This window comes from Sorghum bicolor, chromosome 1, assembly GCF_000003195.3.
Source record: "Sorghum bicolor cultivar BTx623 chromosome 1, Sorghum_bicolor_NCBIv3, whole genome shotgun sequence".
Classification (NCBI taxonomy): Eukaryota; Viridiplantae; Streptophyta; class Magnoliopsida; order Poales; family Poaceae; genus Sorghum; species Sorghum bicolor.
The window spans coordinates 65,793,214-65,802,420 of NC_012870.2; the positions used below are offsets into that span (position 1 = coordinate 65,793,214).

The 9,207-nt window shown below is 47.4% G+C and overlaps 1 pseudogene; it reads right to left on the reverse strand.

Moving 5' to 3' along the window:
* LOC8082160 lies at positions 1,733-3,403 on the reverse strand (annotated as a pseudogene).

Here is a 9,207-nt window from a genome sequence, read left to right on the forward strand (position 1 = left end):
CGGCCTCGGCGTGGCCGGGGAGAGCTCGCCGGAGCTCGCGGGGAACGGCACTAAGGGCCCCGAAACGGCGCAAGAAGAGTACGGGGAGAAAGAGGGGAAGAATGCGATGCTCACCACGGCGAAAACGGAGGCACTGGCGGCTCAATTCGCTCGGGCGACGCGCGGCCGGATGGAGATGCTCCGACGGCGATTCTCGGCGCTTGCGCACTGCGAGCGGGAGCGGGGAAAAGAAAATGGGAGCAGCAGGGGGGGTGGCTCGGCTCACGCGCATCCAAAAGGAGCGAGGCGCGGGGGAGGAAGAGAGGGGGGGGGAAACGTGGGAGCGTGGGGGGGTCGGCCGGTTCCATCCATGCAAAGGGAGAGGGAGGGGGCAGTTGCTGGGGGTGGGAGGAGGAGCTGACAAGCGGGCCCCGCTTGTCGGAGAGAGAGAGAAAGGGAAGGGGTAGCCGGCTGGGCCTTGGCCCAGGAAGAAAGAAAGGGGCGCGAGGTTGGGCCCTGCAGGCCGAAAACGAGTGGGGGAAAATAGGGGGAGAGAGGTTTTCTTTTCTTTTTTTTTTCTTTTTTTTTCCCTTTTTCAAACCAATTTTCAAATACCTTTTCAAATTGAATTTTTTAATAAATTTGACATTTTGTTTTTAAAACAATCATCACCATAAAAATGCACCAACATGTATGCATCAAAATTTTTCTAAACTTATATTAAATTTTTAATTCTCCAAATTTATTTATTTTTCCTATATTTTGATGCTCACAAAATTGACTATAAAATCAAATTCATCTATTTAAAAACAAACAAATTTTAGGGTGTTACAATCAACACTCAACAGGCTAACAAAAGTTATTTAAACTAAACATATAATTGCAGTCACTACGAGCTATAGCTTCAGCCATAAACTCTGAATTTGCTACTTCACTGTATCATATACTCATCCTTCACATAGCCGAGCCCTTCTTGAACATCATGATTCCGAACCAATCAGAAAAAATGTTGTCAGATGTCCAAGAAAAAAAATAAAGATGTGTCATGTATACCTCTTATGCAGGCATTTCTATTACATAAACCTACATCTAAATTGTTATAAGTCTTAAATTGTCAAAACCCGACAGTGACATTTTCATATTGTTGCTAGATCAAGCCATGAATAGACAGTGATATATCATTGTCACGTTATAGCCCGAGTCAGCATTGATACCACACTTATCACTTTCGGTTTGTGGCATGATCCGATAACGATAATAGGTGCCTTCACTGCCGGGGTAAATAACTTCTTCTAAATTTTCTGAATCCTAGGCTTAGAATAAATCAGCGGTGAAAGGCAATCACTGTCGGGTCCATCATACATGTATGAGGTGTTACGGTACAGGTATAAGAGAGTGAAGGACAGCACATACACGCTGATCTATATTTTGACATTGTATATAAATATAGTTATTATACATACTATATTTATGGTACACATAATCGATATTTGAATATATTATCATAATAAACTTATTAATTTGGAGATATAAATACTGCTAACATATATACTTTTCTACAAATCTACTAAAACTTAAGAAAGTTTAACTCACACGAATTTCATAACGATATTAATTAAAAAGGCACGCAGAGAGGGAGTAGGTTTTAATTAGGAGCACAAAACATATGGTTCAACATCGTCGTACGTACTCCCAGAGCAGACAGATTCTTCAGATGACAGCGGGCAGATCGAGAAGCGTGGCTGAGTCATGGTCATGGCCCATGGTACAAGTGAGCAGGGAGCTTGGGCTCAGGCACGGCCTCGAGCGGGACCGCTCGCGGAATGGACATCCCGAATTTCTCCTCCATGCTCAGGTCGTCCACACCCACGCCGTCGGGGAGCCTCCATGCGAAGGCGTGGAGAAGGTTTGCCAGCGTCAACTGCACCATCTTCATCCCGAGGCCGAGGCCCGGGCACATGCGGCGGCCGGACCCGAACGGCAGGAACTCCAAGTCGTGGCCCTTGACGTCCACTGTGCTCCCCACGAAGCGCTCCGGCCGGAACTCCTCCGCCGCGTCGCCCCACACAGCCGGGTCACGGGCAATGGCCCAGACGTTGACGAACACGCGCGTGCCGGCCGGCTGGGATATCGTAGCCGCCCGCGCCCACGGAGGTGTCCTCGCGGGACAGCCGGGGTACCAGCAGCGGCGCCAGTGGGTGCACGCGCAACGTCTCCTTCACCACAGCCTCCAGGTACGGGAGACACGGCATGTCCGCCTCACTGACCAGCCTGCTGCCGCCGACCACACGGTCCAGCTCGTCTGTGGCCTTGGCCATGGCCTCAGGGTTCCTTAGAAGCTCCGAGAGAGCCCACTCGATCGCAACCGCTGAGGTCTCCGCGCCAGCGGCGATGATGTCCTGCATTAATTATGCATGCACGAGACCATCAGGATCCATGATAGTGACGGCCGGAGTGAATGAAATTAAGTGACGATCGAAGTCGTCTTTACTTTACCAGAATGAATCCCTTGATGCCATCCCGCTCGATGGGAGCCTCGAGGCTGGCATCGTCAGCGAGCTGCAGGAGCTGGTCCACCATGTCCCTGGGCACAAAGCGGCCCTCGCCCTGCCGGCGCCGCCGGTCGCTGTGCTCGCGCAGCACGTGCTCCAGGAACGCGTCGAACATTTTGCTCAGCCTTTTCATCCTCTTGATGTACCCCTGCGGGTCCAGGAAGCTGAGCCACGGGATGACGTCGCCGACGGTGACCACGCCGTTGAGGAAGAAGAACTCCTGCATCATCCACCGGAACTCCTCCGGTGGCATCAGCGAGCCGGCGCCGTCGAAGACGTACTTGTTGCCTAGCGCCATGCGCGAGACCATGTTCAAGGTCGCCATGGAGAGGTGGTCCTTGAGCTTGAGCACCACCACCGCGCCCCCGCTGCGGGATGCCGCCGCCGCCGACGACGACATCTCCCGCAGCATGCAGCGCACCTCCTCGATGCGGATATGATTTCATCCGGCCCGCGCTGAGGAGCTCGTTCTGAAAAAGCTTGCGCCCCTGGCGCCAGTACGGGCCGTACGAGGCCATTAGCACGTCGGAGTAGTTGTAGAAGATGTACCTGCCAGTGGCTATCGCCGGGCGGTCGAGGAAGGCCAGGTCGTGAGTCTTGAGGAAGAATTTCGCCATGTCGACCGATGAGCCGACGACGATGGGGCAGGAGCCAAACCGGAGCGACATGAGTGGCCCGTACCGCGTGGAGAGCTCGTGCATTGAGCGGTGCGGGAGATGCCCGATCAGGTTCAGGTTGCCGATCACCGGCCATGGCCGAGGGCCCGGCGGCAGCTTGTACTTGCTGGAGCTGGTGGAGCGCCGCCGGCCAAGGAGCACGGCTACAAGGAACAACACGACGCCGAGGAGAGAACTCCATGGTGGTAGTTCCATTAGAATGTGGAGGCCGGTCGTGTTTTTTGTTTCTATTATTATGTGGATGTGGGTGTAGTCTGCCAAGAGTTTTGCAAATCCCTCTTAGTGCACCCAACATTCTCAAACTCACCCTCACTAACATGGAGAAGTCGATATGCCTGTGAGGTGCCAATACTAACCTTATGACAACTTAACAAAGTACTCTTTGCTCTCTCACTAACATTACGGTTAGATCTTAGCAAATGCCTCTTATCCGGTGATACAAAACCATGGGTGTGCTCCTCAACCATTGAAGATATCCGATAATTCTTGTCACTTTCAAGCTTGACAACAATATGTGCCCCACAGCCACATCTGGTTTCCATCATATTTGGTGACTTGGCCATGTTCGCCTCCACTCCAGAGGAGGAAGAGGCGACGTCAGGCACCACCAACCTGCCAAGAAAAGGCGAAGAAGAATCAGAGTCAGAGAACACCGAGAGAAATGAAGTTAGGGTTAGGGTTAGGGTTACCTGTGCGACCGGAGCCCGGTGCCGGAGCCGGAGAAGAAGCATCAGAGAAGTAGAGAACACAACAAACGACGGCAAGCGGTGGCGGAGCGTGGAAGATGCACACAAACTCACATGCTTCACCGAAAAAATAGAGAGGAGTGTAGGGGAAAGGAGGGAGGGAGGAGAGCTGGAGAGGATATGTGAACTCAGCCCTCAAGCGGCGGAGTGGAGGAGCGGCCAGCGGCGGGCGGCGGCGAGCCGACGAGGTGGAACCGTGGAGGAGCAGCGGCCGGTGACGGATCGAGGAGACATGAGAGTAGGAGACGAGGAGACGAGAGGGCGAATGAGCGATTGCGGCGCGGCGCAGAGGAATGAGGGAGACGGGTTAGGGTTAGGGTTAGGGTTTGAAAGTGCATCTAGCCCTTTGTGGGTTTTGGTGAATTGAATGACAACATGATTAAAGGTCTAATAAGTTTGCTAAGTGTTGAACAGGATATTGAGTCTATTGCACATACTTGTGGATTGTGTATTAACAAGTATGTTCAAGGCTCAACAAGCAGGCAAACTTGATGATATGCCACATAGTGTTGAAATGAAGGCCAAATTGTGTATTGTTGTATTAAAGGATTATGGAAACAATCTAGGTCAAGCAAAAGACAACAATGCAAATAAAATCTATGGAATGGCTTATATGCTGTGGGATATCATAACATCATGAGAAAGCAAGCATATTTGACAAATGGCAAAAGAGACATGAGTTGATGTTCTTGGATTGGTGTCTACAATGGCTTGCTTTTCATGAACAAGAAAAGCTTGATAGTGAACTAGGTTTGATCAAGCTAGAAGTATGAAGATCAAGATTGAAGTGAGTATTGAGTGTCAAGTCAAAATAGAGAGGATATAAGGAACTGTGAATTGGCTTGATCATATTGATGATGATCCATATATGTCTCTATGTGAGTCAAACTGAAGCTTGATTGATCTCAATATTTATATCTAAAAGATATTCAAGCAAGGATCACAATATTGAAGAAATGATTATTCAATGGATACTTAATGTGATATGACTTGAGTATGGCTTGATAAGGTGAAGATAGCAAGGAAAGGGCTTCGAGGGACTAAGCGGAGGTGAAGGGATAAGCGACGGCTTAAGGACCGAGGTACCATGGCTAAGGTGAAGAAGAGAGTACTTGCATTGAGTCGAGGAACTAATCAAGCTATGAGGAGTCATGTTGAGAATCAAATCTTTAGTAGAAGTGACTTGAAGCCATGGAGGTGAACTCATATGTGTTGAAATGGGTCAAGTCACATGCTCAAGGTGTGTTTGCTCAAGAAAAAGAGACAAAGTTGATTGCAACCCTTTATGGAGTAATATTGAGAAGAAACGGCATATGAAGACATTGAAGACTCAAGTGATTAAATTGGTTATATTCTTTTGTTCTTGAGTATAGGTATGCCGTACTATCAAGAGGGATGCAATACGAATGATAGACAAGTCTCAAGTGTTCAAACTAACTGAACCCAAGTGCTAACATGAGAGCAAACACTTAGCACTGCACCTGCACAAGTTGATCTCGGAGCTTGTTCTCTGCAGGGTTAGATAGCCCTCGAAATAAGCTTTCCGAAAAGTCCAAGATCACTGCAAACGGAGTTCGGAGTAAAAAGTTATGGTTTTTTCCGTAAGGTGACCTGTGCTGTTTTTACAAGGGCGGCAGTGCCGCCCATGATGGGCGGCAGTGCCGCCCCTGTACAGTCATAACGGCTAGTTTTCGAATCCTAACGGCTAGTTTGAGTGGAATGAGTATATATACCCATCCCACTGCTTCTGGTCGTGCTGCTGATGCTCCAGACTTTCCAAAGCCATTCCAAAGCCTCTCCCCAACCCTCTCTTTGTGAGAGTGAAGTGCTTAGTGCACAATTAAGTGTTGGGGCTGTGTGATTAAGTGTTAGAAAGCATATTAAAGCAATCCTAACCTTGAGCACTTGCTGAGCTTCGCCGATCTTCGTTGTGCATTTGTTACTCTTGGAGGTGAAGCCTTCTAGACGGCTAGGCGTCGCCCAGCGAGCTCCCGTGCTTGTGGTGAGCAGCGGGACAGTTTGTAAGACTCTATTGCAGCTAGTGAAATCACCCCTCCTTCAAGAGGTAACACTCTTGTTTGGAGAACGAGGGAAGGGCAAGCCTTGGTGGCAAGCCGGTCCTTGTGTGGGCACCTCAACAACGTGGACTTAGGCCAGCCTTAGTGGCGACGCCGAACCACGGGATAAACATTGTGTGCTGATTTATATTCTTGCAATATTGTTGTTGAGGTGTTTGTCGGGTTTGTGGCCGATCTACTTGGTGGTACTTGTGCTGCTGCATATATCTATTATTCAGTGACTAACATACTTGCAGGAGGCTAGGAAATTTATCTGATCTAAATTTTTTTGGTTGAATTTTGAATTATACTAAGTTCCTCCTGCGTAGGGCGTCAGTGCCGCCCTCTAATCTAATAGAATTTTGAGTTGAAACTTTACAGATTTGTCACTGGATATCTCAAGTACATCTTCACCAAGTTTGAGCTCTGTTGGACTCACGGTTGCAGGAAGGCAGTGCCGCCCTCAAAGGGAGGCAGTGCCACCCTGAGTTTTAGTTTTGTTTGAGCAGAATTTTTTGCAGGCCTATTCACCCCCCCTCTAGGCCTCCTCGGCGACATCAAGGTCCTTTCAGGGTTAGAGGGCGTCCGCGCGGCTTATATAGTGGCCGGGTCGGCCTGTCGGGCCGTTACTTTAGCCGGGCCGTGCCGGCACCGTGCCACGGGCCAGGGTGGCGGCCCAAGCACGGCCTGGTGCGTCGGGCTAGGCGGGCTACAAGCCAAAACAGCGGGCTGTGGGCCGGGCCGTCGGGCTGCGGGTTGCATGGCCACATATAGCCTTGGTCTTATTATTAGACTTGCTTAAAAGACAAGAATAAGCTGGACGCAAACGGTTATAAATACCTATACATCATAGCCACGAACCACGCTGTGAAATGAACCAGACGAATTTCCTAGCCGCGAGTGTTGGCGATGGACATTGCCTTAAGCACCATCGTGGCCGTCATCGCCCTTTTCATCCCGGCGCTGCTGACTCTAGCGCCACCGGCACTGCTGGCACTGGTGCGAATGTTAAGACAGCGGCCTGCTGCTGGCCGCCATTATTACCCACCCCCGCCAGAGCCCAGAGCCATTCGCCTTTTCGGCCACCTCCACCTCTGACAAAGAAGCCACTCCACCGCACCGTACCCTCTCGCCCGCCTCGCTGACCGCCATGGCTATGTCTATGTCCTCTGCTGCCTCGATCAGCCGGGCAGTGCTGCCTTGGCGCACTGGACGGCAACCCGGCCGTCCACGACTGCCGTCTGGGAGGATCGTCCTCTGCTTTGAGTGGTCGACCATGGGCCACGTCCGGCACACCACCACCACGGAGCTCCTCCGTCTCCGTGGAACGAGTGCCCGCAGCACTTCGCCTGGGCCGCGCTCTTGCACATGTCAAGGCGCGACTATTCGAGATGCTAATGAATGTAATACTGGACATGCTTTTTTTTGTTTTTTTTTTGGAATCTGGACATGATTTCTATCAGGACGGACTCGATCTGCGAGGTAATTTTATCTTATCGTACCCTAGTATTAAACCCACACAGACACAGGTTTCTTCTTCCGCTTCGTCCGCACTGCAGCTGTTTCTTTTTTGTTTCGATCTTTCGTTTTTTTTTCCAAAATATATCTCCTGTTGTGATTTCTTCTAGTTTTTTATTTGTGGTTTCTTCCTGCTTTTCATTTTTTTTTGTCTTTTATTAAGTACCTCCTGTTGTGATTTCTTCAGTTTTTTTTGTTTTCTCATAACCATACAAACAAATAATAAATATAATATTATATGGGCCTTCCGACGCTCCATTTATTTGTTTCCGCATGTTCCTTTAATTTGTTTGTTTTTTATTTTTTTTTTGTTTTTCAGTTACCTCCCGCTGTGATTTCTTCTAGTTTTGTTTTTCTCATAACCATTAAAACCCGAAGCTGTACTTGTGATTGTTGCTAACGATTTGTTAGGCAACGAGTAATGACAGATGAAATCCAGGTTCAAAGAAAAAAAGGCTCTCGAACTATTAAGTGTAACTTCAACACCTTAGCTAGAATTTGTATAGCAAAAATTATTATAGACTTCTAATGTGCTATCTGACTTTATAAAATATAAATTTGGTTATTCTTTTATTTTTGGTGGCTATATATAGCCAACCACGAGCACTCACCATTTGATTTTTGAAGATCTCTTCTTTTTTAAGGAATTTTCTAATTCACAAAATGGATAAATAATTAAATTTGGCTAATAATTTTAGGTGAGCTTTTGGAGTTGCTCGAACAGTTCTCTAAGAAACAAAAGTTTTCCCCATCATTTTTTTTCTGTTACACACTAAAACTCACACTTAGAACGCACACATACTTATCCCTATAAACAAACACAAACAAACTGTATCCTTATAAGCATCTTCAAAGACTAGATTGGCAAATCCTTGAGATTGATTTCAACACATACGCCTCGCTATCGGTAAGAATGTCCGCGTTTGGTCTTCAGCATCATTTCAACAATACTTTTCACAAACGATCAATATTATCCTTACAATAAATCAACATAAGCAGCGGCATTAGCCAAATCCCAGCGAAGCGAACAGTCATCTATCACTGAGGAGTCGAAGCCAGGACTGAGTGCTACCGAGGCCCTTGTAACCTACTATAGGCCCTTTCGCTTCACCATCAAATTATTAATATAGTTTTGATTAAAAATAAACATATTCCTATATATTCATTAAAATATGGATCAGTTAATCAAACCATAAATTGAAATCTTGTGCAATTTATTGTCCAATCTAATCTAAATACTGCCAAGTGAAAAATCGAGTGAGGTCTTTCATCATAGTCATCAAAGGACAAACTAGTAATTGACACGTTGACAACTAATAACTCCCGTTGTGATATTCTTCTTTTTGTTTCTCAACAACTTGGTATTTCAACATGCTATCCTACTAAATTTGCTAAAAGCATAAAAATCCTCCTCCAACAACTCCTTATCTCAACTTGCTAAATTTCCCAAGTTGCTATCCAGAGGTTTCTACTACCGAGATTTGTCAAGTTGTTATCTCAAGTTGCTATCTCGAGCGCAACTTGTTGGAGACACATATTCTTTTACCAAGTGAGCGGGTCTCATTTGTCATCCTCTATTTTTACCAAGTGAGAATAACAACTTATTGGAGACACATCCTTTTTTCTTTTGCTAAATAAATTAGCAACTTGCTATAACTCAAGATTTGACAAGTGAATT